This window comes from Balaenoptera acutorostrata, chromosome 16 (genome assembly GCF_949987535.1).
Source record: "Balaenoptera acutorostrata chromosome 16, mBalAcu1.1, whole genome shotgun sequence".
In the NCBI taxonomy this organism is placed as follows: domain Eukaryota; kingdom Metazoa; phylum Chordata; class Mammalia; order Artiodactyla; family Balaenopteridae; genus Balaenoptera; species Balaenoptera acutorostrata.
In genome coordinates this window covers 39833695-39848225 of record NC_080079.1, presented here as the reverse complement: position 1 = coordinate 39848225, position 14531 = coordinate 39833695, and the positions used below count along the sequence as shown (strand labels likewise).

The 14531-nt window shown below is 44.5% G+C and overlaps 1 protein-coding gene across 14 annotated transcripts in view; it reads right to left on the bottom strand.

Annotated features, from left to right (window-relative positions):
• SGMS1 (sphingomyelin synthase 1) overlaps positions 1–14531 on the bottom strand; it is a 302749-nt gene that overhangs the window by 85491 nt on the left and 202727 nt on the right. Inside the window, exon 1 of one of the 14 annotated variants that reach the window (XM_007182843.2) lies at positions 13692–14034. The exons of the other annotated variants lie outside the window; for them this stretch is intronic. The gene's annotated coding sequence lies outside the window, so the exon portion shown is untranslated. Of the gene's footprint in view, positions 1–13691; positions 14035–14531 lie in introns of those variants that run through there. 14 annotated transcript variants of the gene reach the window in all.

Below are 14531 nucleotides of genomic sequence, written 5' to 3'. Positions count from 1 at the left end.
GGCTGGATGGCATTTCATAAACGTAGCATGCGCCAATTCCTGATTATCCATGTATTTATCTAAGGTTTAAGAGGCAAACAATAAAGAAGAAAATGAAAGAAACTTAATCTTCAACAGTCCCTTAGTGATAGGTCACCACATGGAAAACACAGGTAATCAAACCATATAGTGTTCAAGGTCTGAGGAAAATGATTCAGTACCATCAAGGGAAAAAATAAAAACCACTCCAAAATATATATACATCATGTGCTACTGCCTGGTTGAACGAAAGAAAAATAAAGGTTCTGAGAAAAGGGTGAGCTTTTTCCTCCCTGTGCCAGTGATCAATTTACTGTCTGTCCGCCATAAGTTCACCCTTTACTGCCTGATCTGCATAAATGGATCTGGGCCCCTGAGATATTTTTTCACTTGCTCGCTTGCATGATGTTGTTAACCACTGTCAGCAAAAGATGCTGGCAAGACACAGCTGGAGGAAGGCCCCGTGCCTCCTGGTTCTGGCGCGCTCCTTGGCAGCCCCCTGCAGTATGAGCAGCTTCGCTGGCACCCGTCTCCCGCTTTTGTCGTGGAGTATCCCGCCCACATCTCCCTGTGCACAGCGTTCCCCGGCACCCCAGAGGATGGATGGTGCCTTTTCAGCAAGTTCCACCAGCCCGGCCCCACAGCAATTTCCCTGCCACACAGTGGGCCACAGCCGGGAGCGTTCTCTCCAGCAAGGTCTGGATCGGGTATGAGGTGTGGCCTTTGCCTCAGGGGCCCAGGGGCCAGTGGCTGCTCCCTATTATCTATTATCTCTGTACTCTAGAGCTCTGCTTACTTCTTATCAGCCAAGCCATCATCGCTCCAACCCCTTGTCATAGCGAATAACTCTCAATATTTCACTGCTGCCCTGTTCAAACTCCTGTGTGGTATCTGCCCCCCGACTGCACTGACCGACACACTCTCTTTATCTAGCAGCGTTCCTGCTGCAGGCCCCATGGCAAACTACACAAGTGAAAGAAAGAGCAAGAATTTGCATTTTTCCATTTCTGTCCCTGGCTGCATGGCCCTAAACTACCTACATTCTCTCATCCTCAGTTTGCTCACCTTTCAAAAAAAAAAATATATATATAATGTATCATTGTGATATTTATAATATTAGTGCGGTGAAGAGTAAGTTAAGCTAGCATAGGCAAACCACGAATCCAGTACCCAGCACACATAATTTGACATGTCTTTAGTTATCCACACCAACACCCTGACACATGGAGAGCCTGAGCCCAAATCTGCCGAATCCTCCATGCTCCAAAGATCAGGAGAGGTTATCCGTTCAGAAAACAAACATAGCAAGAAAAAAAAAAAAAAAAAAAGACAGAAAAAAACCCACATTCATATTCCTCACTTTTCAAGTTATTTTCACAATAAAATTCTAAATAACAGTCATAGAAGGGCAGAAAGTAAGAAGCACTATGATTTTTCATTGTATTAAAACTTCTCCCACTTAGATGAAAATCACTTCAGGGAGAAAATCTGGTTATCCCTTGAGGATTTCCTGGTTAGATCAGACCTGTGCAATTTTAAGGTTAAATTCCACGTCATGAAAAAAAAGACTTTTTTTGGAGTATGGTGGGAGGAAGGAAAAGAACACTAGGGAGAGGCACTCTCTTGTAGGTTAAGGGTTGCCATCATTCTGCACCCCTCCCTCACTTTCTCACATAAACGTGGTCACCAAATCCCACCAATGCTATTCCACAGACTTCTCCTAAATGGAATATGTCCTCTCTTGCTTGGGACCACTGTCGCTGCCTACACCCTGGCCTCCAGAAGGGATCACGTGGGTTATTACAATCCAGGGAGATATAAGATCCTCCCTGCCGTCAAAGTTTTGTAGCTTAAAGATAGGGTAACGTTATTTAAACCTCCCGCTGCCCCTGCGACACCATCATGCTCCTACAGGAGACCACTCTTCCAGCCTCTGCATTCTGGTCTCCCTCAGTGACTCAAGGAACCCCAAAGTGTCAGGCTGTTTCAGGGCTCCAAGTCTTCACAGGGGCTGTGAACCTCGCCTAGAATGCCTCGTGTAGGCCCCACTCCCGTTCCCTGGCAAGTCCTGCTCACCCTAAGGCCCCTGGCAGAGGCCTCCTTGAAGACAGGATTAGTTCCACTGAAATGGACCTACATTCTAGGTGTTGAGCTCCTCTAGGGCAGAGACCAGCTTGTACTTGTCTTTGAACGTCTGGCCATTACATGGAAGCAGCAGCAAGTTTACTCATGACTGGGAATAATAATACCTACCTTATGCAGCAGCTGTGAAGGAAAGAGATAAGGCCTAACCACTGTGAGCAGCTATAAGTAAACGAATACTGCTATAGGACGTAATACAGATAATGAAATACACAGGTTTAGACCAGAGCTCTCTGCAATGATTTCATGCTATGAAAAATAGCTGAAGCCTTTAAATTATGATTCCTAACCATATAGCCATTCACTTGGTGAACAAACATTTATCGAATGCTTACTTTATGCTAGGTGCAAATTTACTTTTATCATAAACCATCACATGAGTCAGGATAGTAGTGGACTCAGTGTAGAAAACAGGATAACTAAACTGAATTTAAAATCTCTATGAGATTACAGATATTATTACAGTATTAAAGATTACAATATTATCTTAAAATATTGGGAGAAAAAAGCCAATGATCCAAAGCTGATGGCATACCACGAATTGATTTATTTTCTATTTCTGTATAATCCGTGTATAGTATTTTTAGTTGCCAGGGGATGTTCTTTTCAGCGGCCCCACTTTTCCCTAGTTTGAGCCAAAATGACAAACCACAGGGATTCTGAGAAGATAGCACTCAGGATAACTGGGCTAGTCCAGACGTTTATTTATTAGACCCTAACGAACTCCCCCAGAAGATTCCTACCCTGGTTCCTGATCTCCAGGCCCTCCCCTCCCCCACTCATTCTTCTTGCTCATGATACTACATTCCTAGGTTGCTCATCTTCCCTGCCCACTTAGAGAGGGCACTGGCTTCTACCTTTTTAATTTGGTGGCTGCAAACATATTCTTTATTTAAAAAAAAAAAAAAAAAAAAAAGTGAAAGCTTTCTGTGAAAAAATCTTCCAAACAATGCACTTCAGTAAATTTTGAACCAATCTGTTAAAAATCGAAAAATGTACTCACTATGTGCCAGGGACCTGGACTACCGAGATGCATGGAACACAGTCCCAGCCCCCGAGGAGTTCACAGTCCGTCTCAAGAGAGAAACATGTAATGCAACCTACTAAGCGATGTACGGAAAAGTGCATGACTGAGCACGCCTGGAGGCCAGGACGCATTAGGTCACCTTATATTGGTTGGCCAAAAAGTTCGTTCAGGTTTTCCTGTAAGATGTTACGGAAAAACCCGAATGAACTTTTTGGCGAACCCAATACATAAGAGGTGCTCAGCTCACCAGATACCAGCTGCGCTGGTCCTGGGCTGATAGATCCATCCCTTCTGGTCCCCGACTCTGCTCTGCGTTGTCACAGGGGATCAACCTGCTGGATTCAACCAATGGGAGGCGCTGGCAGAAGACTGGAGAGCAGAAGCTGCCACAAGTACTTCTACCTTCCTGTCCGGGATCTCCTTTGTGGCTTTGGCTTTTATCTGCCCCTGGCTCCAATAACAGCCTCCACAACTTGTCCCTCCAGCCTGAAACTAGTAATGACTTCCTGCTGGGGCTAATCTCTAGGCTTCTTCAATGGGCTCCCTGCTGCACCATCACCTGTGGAAGGAACTTCACTAAATACCCTCTATTGTAAATAAAAGTGGCTTCTGTTTTCCTACTTAGGCCCTGACTAGCCAGTTACACTATAATGTGCTGATAATTCACTTTGACTCTCAAAGCAGTCACGCTCCGCTGGAATTCAAAGTTGAAACTTGAGGAACACTAAGATTTTCAATAATAGTAATAATACCTTCATTTGGCCTGAAAGAGTCAACTTTGTTAAACCCTAGAAATGTTTTGGTTTATATAGGAATTTCTTGAAAATGGATCCAATGCCTTAATACATATTTTCCTTAAGGCTGAATCACCTTCCTGGGATGAGATAACGTAAATGTCTGTATCTGTCCTGCCCACCATGGTGACGACCAGGCACGTGTAGCTCTTGAGCACCGGGATGTGGTTAGCATGACTAAGAGACAGAATGTTTAATTTAATTTTATTTAATGTGTTTAAATATCTGCAAGTGGCCAGTGGCTGCAGGACTGGACAGCAGAGGTCTAGCATAAGGTCATCTCTATTGTGGGGAAGAACTCCTGCTGCGGGTGTTTCTGTGGGCGTTGGCAGGGAACAGGTGGATACAGAGAGAAGCAGCCCTTTTGTTCATTGTATTTACGGTTTAAAAATATAACAACCCCTGGCCTACCTGATCTCCAACCACAGGAACACACAATTTACTCAGGTAACTTAGTTAACAAACTTTCAGAGAATAAACCTCCTTTGAACACAATGGTAGCTTGAGAATGAAGGGCTGGAGGAAATGTTGGTTGGTGAAGTACAGGGTTCAGTCCAGTAAGAGGAGGAGCTCTCTGGAACTGTAAATAACATTAGAATCTTGCTTTGCGTTCCCTATTCTTCAACCCAATGGGAATAACCTCCTGTTTATTCCCTACTGCACTGACCCAGTCCAATCCTTACTTTCTTTCCAAGAGGATTCTCCTAGAGTCTTCCCAGGGCCGTGTGGTTTTCACAGGACATATCTCCATCTATCCCGGAGCTGCTCCAATTGTAAAAGGCATTCCCTTTGATCTAGACCGGTGATGGCTAGTTTCTGGGTTAGAAACATTCACTTTCACATCTCTGACCTTGACGTGGACATCATCAAAGTAAATGACATCAGGTTCCTGCTTCTCCTGAGAATTCTGCTCCCAGGAGTAAATGCTAAAGATTTAAGAAGGTGACTCTCCCAGGCCACTAGACTGATATTATCAAACCATTGCTGAATAGCACAAAATCACTTACTATCAACAGTACTTAACTGCAGGGAATCGTTTCAGTATATCCGTGGGAATATAAAAATATTAAAAGGACAGCTTTACATGAATAGACTTTAAAAGTACCACAGCTTCCAGAACCCTAATGCCCCAAAGACTTGGCCATATTATCCTGAGAACCAAGTAAAAGTATACTTCATAAATGTACAAGAATCTTAGCAATACAAAACCATACTGAAAAATTCTACTGTGAAATGTGGGCTATGAACTGCTGTGATTGGGGACTTCTGTAATTGTTTAGTAATTTGTGCAATTTAAATGAGAATTACAGGATACACAAACTAGCAAAATAGGAATTAGTTAGTTCACATGGTAACTGTAACGATAACAATGTACTCTAGTTTGCTTTACTCATGTCTACATGAGTCACTCACAATAGACCATCACATTTCCAGCATGAATAAGCATTCAGTTACACTCATTTTTCTTCTCAACATTTTCGAAAAAGCAAAAAATATACTATCATTAGGATGGGAATCACACTCTTTTTTTTTTTAAACCCCGCATTTGTTTATTTATTTATTTATTTTTTGGCTGTGTTGGGTCTTCGTTTCTGTGCGAGGGCTTTCTCTAGTTGTGGCAAGCGGGGGCCACTCTTCATCACAGTGCGCGGCCCTCTCACTATCGCGGCCTCTTGTTGCGGAGCACAGGCTCCAGACGCGCAGGCTCAGTAGTTGTGGCTCACGGGCCTAGTTGCTCCGCGGCATGTGGGAATCTTCCCAGACCAGGGCTCGAACCCGTGTCCCCTGCATTAGCAGGCAGATTCTCAAGCACTGCGCCACCAGGGAAGCCCCCTGGGAATCACACTCTTATGTTGCCGGTCACAACATAAGAAAAGGACACTCACCGTGAAGACAAGCAACACTGGGGAAGCCAGCTAGTCCGTGCAGAGTATTGCATCTTGGTGGACTTACCACAGTCCAAGGCTGGCCCTTGAACCTTGCAATTCATAAATATGGTGATCAAGAGAGGGTTCAGGCTAACCAAACTCAGGGTGACAGTGAAGTAAAAATGTCAATTTAATACCATCATGTAGACTGGATGGTGGATGCTGATATCTGCTGATCCTGTGTCTCCTGAAAAAGTATAATTCATGAGGAACCCAAATTATAATCAGAAGGATGCATCACGGGCATGGAAGGGTAATGTGTTTTGTGGCTTCCTGTGTGGCCTGACACTGCACTGTGAGGTTAAGGTAGGCTCAGGGGGGACTTCCCTGGTGGCGCGGTGGTTAAGAATCCGCCTGCCAATGCAGGGGACGCGCGTTCGAGCCCTGGTCCGGGAAGGTCCCACGTGCTGCGGAGCAACTAAGCCCGTGCGCCACAACTACTGAGTCTACACCCCTAGAGCCTGTGCTCCGCAACAAGAGAAGCCACCGCAGTGAGAACCCCGCGCAACTCAATGAAGAGTAGCCCCCGCTCGCGGCAACTAGAGAAAGCCCGTCTGCAGCAACGAAGACCCACCACAGCCAAAACTATTAAAAAAAAAAGAAAAAAAAAAGGTAGGCTCAGGGGTGTCCAGTGGGGAGGGCAAGACCACAGTCTAAGTCAGGTTGGGAACCTAACCATTTGATTTCAAAAACCCACAGACGGCCCCACCATTGGGATAAGATCCATACGGAGACCTGCTGATACTATACAAGGGGCAGGGGACCTTCTCCTGTAGAGAGGCCAGCCTGGCCTCTCCAAGTTCCACTCCGCTAAATTCCCCTTCAAACAGATCCCTTCTCAGACTAGCATGCCAGTGCCTTTAACTAAGTTATAGTTCTGCCCTGGAAGCCATTTAATCTCTTTACTTACTTTCTCTATCTTTGCTGTGATTCATTCATTACAGAGGTGTTTTATAGTTTCTTTGGGGGTCTTAACTTCTTATCCAAGTCAGAAAGTGGAAGGGATCTCCCTGTTGGCCCTCATGTAGGGTACACACACCACACTTAGGGTAGGAGCCAACAACTCCACAGGGAGATGAAGTCTTTACGAATTTCAGGGAAGGGGGATGGACAGCTTTAAAAAAAAAAGAAGCATAGAAAACTCCACCCACAACTGATATTGAAAGAAGTGTATTTTTAAAAAACCATTAAACGCCAAAAATACACGCTAACAGACCTTAGACATGGAGAATGAGCTATCCTATTACACTCTACTTTGACAATTTTAAATCTCTTTGTTCCTTTTATGTCTAAAATGTGTTGGGGCCTTCTGGTGAGACTCTAGTTTCAAAACCCAAAGAAATCTATCTTTAGATCTGTTGACTCAGCACAAGGCTAGAACTTGGATTTTGGTATCAAATACCGAAGAGTTTCACCAAGCCGGTGCCCAGGGGCCTTTGTAAATCCATAGTCAGCCTTCCAACACTTTTAACAACACTTTTGGCAGCTCATGGAACTTTCTAGTCTCATCCACCTCTGAGAAATCAAAATGATACATATAAGGATGTACCTAAAGTGGGGCAGTCATCTATCAGGTCTCAAGAATTGTGGTCAATGTCACCATCTAAAATAGTGATGTATCTATTAATCTCATTTGGTTTATTATTAACCTAACTTTCAGCTTTGCTTTAATATCAAACTCTTGCCTTCTGGCCCCAGAGAGGTATGCAATTTTGTGTAACCAATTCGGGAGTCTCCGTTAGAATCACTGAGTTTTTGCCAAGAATGCTTACCCAGATAATCAGGGGCAGCTTGAGACCATGAGGGTCTTGAATGCCATCTTCTATTTCTGCACAATCAGGAGAGTTAAGCAAGCTTGAACGTTAGCTTAATGAAAGCCTCCGAGCACTAACAGGGCTTAGTCTGTGTTATAAATTCTGCAAAGGGTGTTTTGATCCCCAAGTCATTCCATTCTACATGCGGCTGCTGCACTTCACCCTGGGGCTGCCATCGCTCTCCTGGTATGAGCCAGCCATGAATTCTCCCCTCTGCTCCAGGAGGAAAGGTTTCCAGATGCCCAGAGAGAGGCAAGCTGCTGGGGGACTAACACTTCTTCCATCTGAGGGCTCAAGTCACGTGTTTATGTGAGGTTTAAACAATTCAGTTCCAATGCGGTAAGGACCATGAGAAAGAAAATTAGGAGTAGCCTCGCTTTAAAAAATCACTAACTTCCACTCTCCAACCTGAGTAAGAGCCTCTTTCCAGCTCAGGGAACTTTTCATTGCTGGGTCTCTGACTGCTACCTCCTTGGAAGATGAACATTGCTACAAAACATTCTGCCTTTACAAAGTAGACAGCAGGTGGGTTGTACACACTTGGGGATCTTTCCACCCAAGCCTTATCACACACACACACACACACACACACGCAATCACACTTGTAAGTCAAATACATTAACTTTCAACTGATTTTATGGCTATGCTACATGCTGACATAGGTTGCCACAGCAGCAGGAAAACAGTGGGCCTTGTGGATGGACTCCAGATTTCTAGGTCCACAGCTGGTGCTCAAGTGGAGGTGACAGGAAGAGTGATCACATGAAAGCTTTGCCTTATCTTCTGGGGGGAGGCTGAGAAGGTACAGAAATCACTAAGACTGCAAAGCTGACACACTTGCACGTTCAGTGGCTGGGTATGTGGCTTACATCTTAAGGCACTGGAAAATATATTAAGAAACCATAATATCAAGAGTAAGATGAAAAAACAGAGCGAATTACACTGCTTAAGAACAAACATTACAAGTTTTCGTAGTGGAGCAATTCACCAACCTAGAAACCATATCCTGGCTAGTTCCAGACTAATATGAAGTAGGTAACTCTTGTTTTCCATGCAACTCATCCTCTTCCTCAGATAAGCGCTTCTCACCTTGGTGCATATTATGGTCCTTACGTACAAGGCCAAAGCAACACTTGCAAAGACATTCACCTCTCCTAATTTCTGAAGACAAGAAGCCTTTTTGTTTTCTGTCTTTTAACATTAAGATCCAATTTCTTTATTCATCCTCTTTCCAAACCTTACATTTTAATAAGCACCACTCAATCCCACTGCCAGAAAAAAAAAGAAAGTTAATTGTAAAATGGCTTACTACATACAAGGCATGTATGTAAATCTGGTAGCACAGTCCAAACTCTATGAAACACGAATTGGGTTTTCACACATAAAGAAACTTGCCCCAAATCACACAGCAGGTTGAACTGGTAGGGCTGAGGTTCAAGCATAGGCTTACTGGACTCTCAAACGACTGTAATATATTCCTCCCTGGAACGGAGCAAATAATATTTTACTGTGCCGCTGCTGATAAAAGGTATATGCTGTCTACATCTGCAGATTTCAGAATACATTAACCCTCAAAGGCCCTTTCACAAATATACTCTTAAAGCTACTCTGTGATGTCGCTAAAGCAAAGATCAGTATTCAAACTTCACAAAGAGAAGCACACATATTGAAGAGTTAAGCCAGGGTTTCTCAGCCGCAGCACTATCGACATTTGAACCGGATGATTTTTAGTTGTGGGGCTGTCCTGTGCATTGCAGGACGTTAGCAGCACCCCTGGCCTCTACCTGTTAAAGGCCAGCAGCACATCTTCCCACCCCAGCTGCATCCATCAAAACTATGTCCAAATGTCCCTTGAGGGGTAAATCACACCCCAAGGAAAGCCATTGAGTTAACTGCCTGGTTAAAGGCTGTACTGATAACCAGGAAAGAATTCTACTAAATCCTCATTTAATGGAGATTTCTCTTATACCAAGCTACAGCTCCTTAAGAGAAATCACTTGTTAGACTGGATGAAATATCTCAGAATTCAGAATGTGACCACTTCTGCTTCACTTCACAGTATATGATTACTCTCTTTCAGCTTCTACACTAAGGTATACGTCTCCAGCGTCTTCAACCACTGTTCACATAGTTTCTAGACCCTCTCCAAAACCTGATTACTCCATTCTGGACACACACTTAAACATAAACCCAGAAATATGCACAACATTGCCACAGGAAGAAAAAGCGGTAGCAACAACAAAAGACTAAAACGTGGCACACACAATTTACAATTTACGGCCAGGCTCTGTTTTTAAGCACTTCGCCTGAATAATCTAATTTGATCCTTAACATTTTCAACCGCGTATGAGGGAAGTATTATTATCTGCATTTTATGAATGAAGAGACTGAGGCACAGAGCGCTCAAATAACCTGCCCAAGGGCAGGCTCCAAAGTCCTTGTTCTTAACCACTATCTACAGGGCTTCAAAGAACTGTGGGATTACCACCTCCTTGGTTCTAAATTCTGTCTCTACTAGTGTGTGTTTTGTTGTCCAGCTGTATCAAATGCCCTCATTAAGGCACACTGCGGGCACCTTATTCAAGTCTGACGTCACCCTACTGATCATCCATCTTCAGGTATAAGACACAAACTCACTTACCTATACTGCTGTCCACCCACTTTGTCCATCTTGAGTAAAGTACACACGACACTTTGTTAAATGTTTTTCCAGAGAAGACATGTCGTATCTATGGCATGTCCTGATATACTAGTTCAGCAACTATTGAAAAAGAAAGGTCAACTGGAGATGAGTGATGCTAGATACTGATCACCACCACTTTTTTTTAAGTGCTCCCAATCCATCTTTTCAAAAATGTGATTTATTAGTCTGCTAAACAGCAACATACACTCTGCAGCTAAAGTTTCCAGAATTTACCATCTCCCCGGTTTTCAAAATCTAAGTTGTCTGGCATACTTCCTTCTCTCCATGATTTTCTCAAGATCACCCCCAAATGGTTTTGTCATCACACTGGCATGTCCTTTCAACATCCTCAAGAATTCCAGCCACTTAAAGCAGCTGGGGTTTAGAGAGGTTTAAGGAGGAGGCCAAGGCATCCTTGCTTTGCTTGGGAAGGTGGGTGTGTGTTCAGCGTCATATAGATGGCAAGAATGATGAGGGAGGGTGTGAGCCACACTCGGTCCTGGTATAGATACTGTAGTTCGTGGTCTTCTAAGACATTGTTCTCTTGTATTATATGACATCCCAACAGATGATCCAGCAGATGGACTCTCAGAATTGGCTGCCCCTGGTGAGACACGCTGAGCCTTTCCCGTCTAACAAGAAAAGCTTAGCGTTCACAGAGCGTGCCTTTCATGACCTTACCATTCCTAACAAACAGGTTCAACATTAACCTAAGTGCTAGCAGAAATTTAAAATCATTTCACATAGCATAGAAAATACTGCCCGAGTGCACTCAGACATTCAACCACCGGACGTCCACGGACCCAGCCACTTGGTGCTACAGTTAGAAAACAGCCAAGCTGTACTTGATGAGGAACCGAAGAATCTGCATATCCAGAACTAGAAGGGCTTCAGGGAAGAAGGTAGGAGAAAGTCCCTCCAAATCAGCAACTATGAGGCAGCCTTAGGTATCAACAGGCTCATGAAGAAGAGGGCTTGCTTAGTTAATATTTGAAAACCACAAGCTTCCAAAGTAAATGCATTATTCCTTGAACTTTGATGTTTTGGTACTGGGGCAATGCGGAGCTTTTAAAATTCCTTAAAAATCTTCTTTGAACCCAGAACCACCTCTGGATTATTTCACACAGAAAAATCAACACTATATTAGGGGCAACTGGAGCCACATGGGAAAAATTACAAACCTTAAATGTTACCTTGTATTATAAATTAAATTAACCAACTGTGACATTTGGAGATTATGTAACCTTGCTGAGGCTGTTTCTTCATCACAAAACAGAGACGATAATACCTCTACCTCTCAGCATTATCGGGAAAAACAGAATGAGGTAGCAGGTGCAAAGCATCTCACTTAAATGTTCAGCTCTGTTACAACTATTAGGTAAAACTTGAATCAAAATTAAAATTTAATTATCCCTTTAGATCTTAGACATATTTTCCCATGCTCACCACCTGAGGGGGCTTTTCCAAGCACCCCAGTGGACTTAAGGCCATTTCTGTCACTATCACAGTCTGTTTCCCAAAAGAAATGGGATCCCAAGGTGTTACCTCTCACAGGAGGTGCTTGATCAGTTAAACTCAAAGCAAGTGAGTTTACCCATTAGCCCATGAGCACAAAAACAGTGGTAGGGCTTCCCTGGTGGCGCAGTGGTTGAGAATCTGCCTGCTAATGCAGGGGACACTGGTTCGAGCCCTGGTCTGGGAGGATCCCACATGCCGCAGAGCGGCTGGGCCCGTGAGCCACAACTGCTGAGCCTGCGCGTCTGGAGCCTGTGCTCCGCAACGAGAGAGGCCCGCGCATCGCGATGAAGAGTGGCCCCCGCTTGCCACAACTGGAGAAAGCCCTCGCACAGAAACGAAGACCCAACACAGCCAAAATCAATCAATCAATCAAACATACGCATCTGATTCAAGATCCTCATTAAAAAACAAAAAACAAAAAACAAAAAAAAAACAGTGGTACTAGGAGTTCAAAGTGCAGCTAATTAAAAATTCTAACAAACCATTTTAATTATTCCATTTGGAAGTGATTTCTTTCTAGAGTAGTTTCCTTTATAGAGCTAAAGAAGTCAGTTGCAAAGCACTTTACTCTTTCTTTCTGTTACAGAGCTTGTCTACTGCATTAGAGTCTGTATCTTCAAAAATGAAGGAAGTGTAAAGATACTGTTCATACCTTTATAATTCATATTTGGACCTTCATAATTCAGTTTACATTTTCCTGTCATCCTTTATGCTACAGGGGAGTCTTCAGCCTGCCTTTCCAGCACAGTCAGCGTTTCTGACGGTGATACCTGTCTGTTGCACTATGTCCTTAGTAAAACAGCAATAATCACAAGATTCTGCTTCTCCTGCCCTCTACCTCCCCATCCCTCTTGGAAGAACATAATTTGCCTGCACCATACAAAATGCTACGCATTTGCTGACTAACTTCTTACATTAAAAAGCAGTTTTAATTAAGAGCGGATTTTTAAAAGAAGCTCACTATTTCTACATAAATTTAAAAGTGATAATCAATTCAACAGGGTCAATAGACCTTAGGTCTCCTGGTTCCCGTTACAACCTAAGTAACATCTACACATAGCAAACTCAAATAGGAGAGGGAGGGGGGAAGAAAAGCAAGTGCCATGCATTCTTCTCGGTGTATTTATTTCCACAAATTCCACAAGAGCAGTTACCTGGCCACAATAAATAGAAAGCATGGCTGTGGAGTAAACATGCTCATTCCAAATCACGGGGAGCACGTGCTTCCTTCTGGCATTGAGCGCAGATCTCACTCACCAGCTCGCTCCCAACCAGCCAAAGGAGTTGGCTGAAGGACCTTTTTGTATAGGGACGGGAATCTGAGAAAGTGAGTAGTTCCCCAAAACTGAGTAACCAAGCTGTAAAATATAACCCCACTACCTCAAAAACCTCCATTAGGAAAGCCGGATAACCCCAAACCGAAACCACCCGCTGGATCCTTGGCTGTCAAAAGCACCCCGCAACATTCAGAGCATTTATTCATGCAGCCTATCCAGATCCACTGTTTTATCAACTACCCTGTGAGCGTTCTCAGGTGTCAACAGCTATTGCCTGTTTGATCATCAAGGCGGATTCAGTAAAAACTAAGAGTCCCTTTACTTCGCTGTAGAAGGAATGGCAACGACTGCGGTACCGAGTGCTTTCTGCAAGGTAAGGGAGGCTGTTTCTCCCGGCTTTTAACCAGGTCCCACCGTCTGTGAGTGCTACAACGCGTCCCCCAGAGAGCACACTAATGAAGCCTAGCATCCCAGAAGGAGCAGTACTTACAGTCTCTCCTCCCAGGAGGCCAAGTCTCGGGAAACTTCCTGGGGCGCCAAGTTTGCGCCGGCGCCGGCGCGCCCAGGGAGCGCGCTGCCCGCCCGGACTCAGGCGGAGAGGCGAAGGCGGCCGGCGGCGCGCGGACCCGCGACCCCGGCTCCTCGGGTGCGCCCGCGCCTCGGCGGGCCCCGGCCGCCTTCTCCCGCGGCCTGAGGGGTCGGGGTGCAAGGACCGCGGCGCTGAGCAGCCGACGCCCCGGCGGGCGGGCGGGCGGCGGGAGGATCGTCTCCGGCGAGCAGCTGTGAGCGGGCACGCCGGGTCCAACCCCAGAGGCTCCAGCAGGGAGGCCGCGGGTGTGGCCGGGCAGCAGAGGTTTTTTTGGAATGCGGGGTGTGGCCCTCTAACACAGCAAAAAAGAAATGAGTCAGCCCGTGTGATCCTAACCAATAAGCTTGTTCACTGTCGGTTAAGGCGGAACTTTCCTTTCTTGATTTATATCAGGCTTAGGAGCCTTTTAGACTTTTTTTTTTTTTTAACTTAAGCCTTTAACAACGTCAAGAAAATGGTAGATGGCCTTACAACTCTTACAAAACAAGGATTAATTTTGTTATGATAGATACTTGATCAGTGGATGTATGTTAATTTCTGTTACTTAGTAAAAGTTCTTAAGCTAGGCAGCGATCCTGGACGTAATGAGCGTGGAATCTGGCGACAAAGCAGATTGGGATCTAACCTCTAAGATGGATCTAACCTCTGACACTGTATGATCTTGCGCGGGTTAACTATCTTCAGTGAAAGGGACAAAATGCCTACCCAACAGTTTGCTGGACAGATTATATGTAATAATAC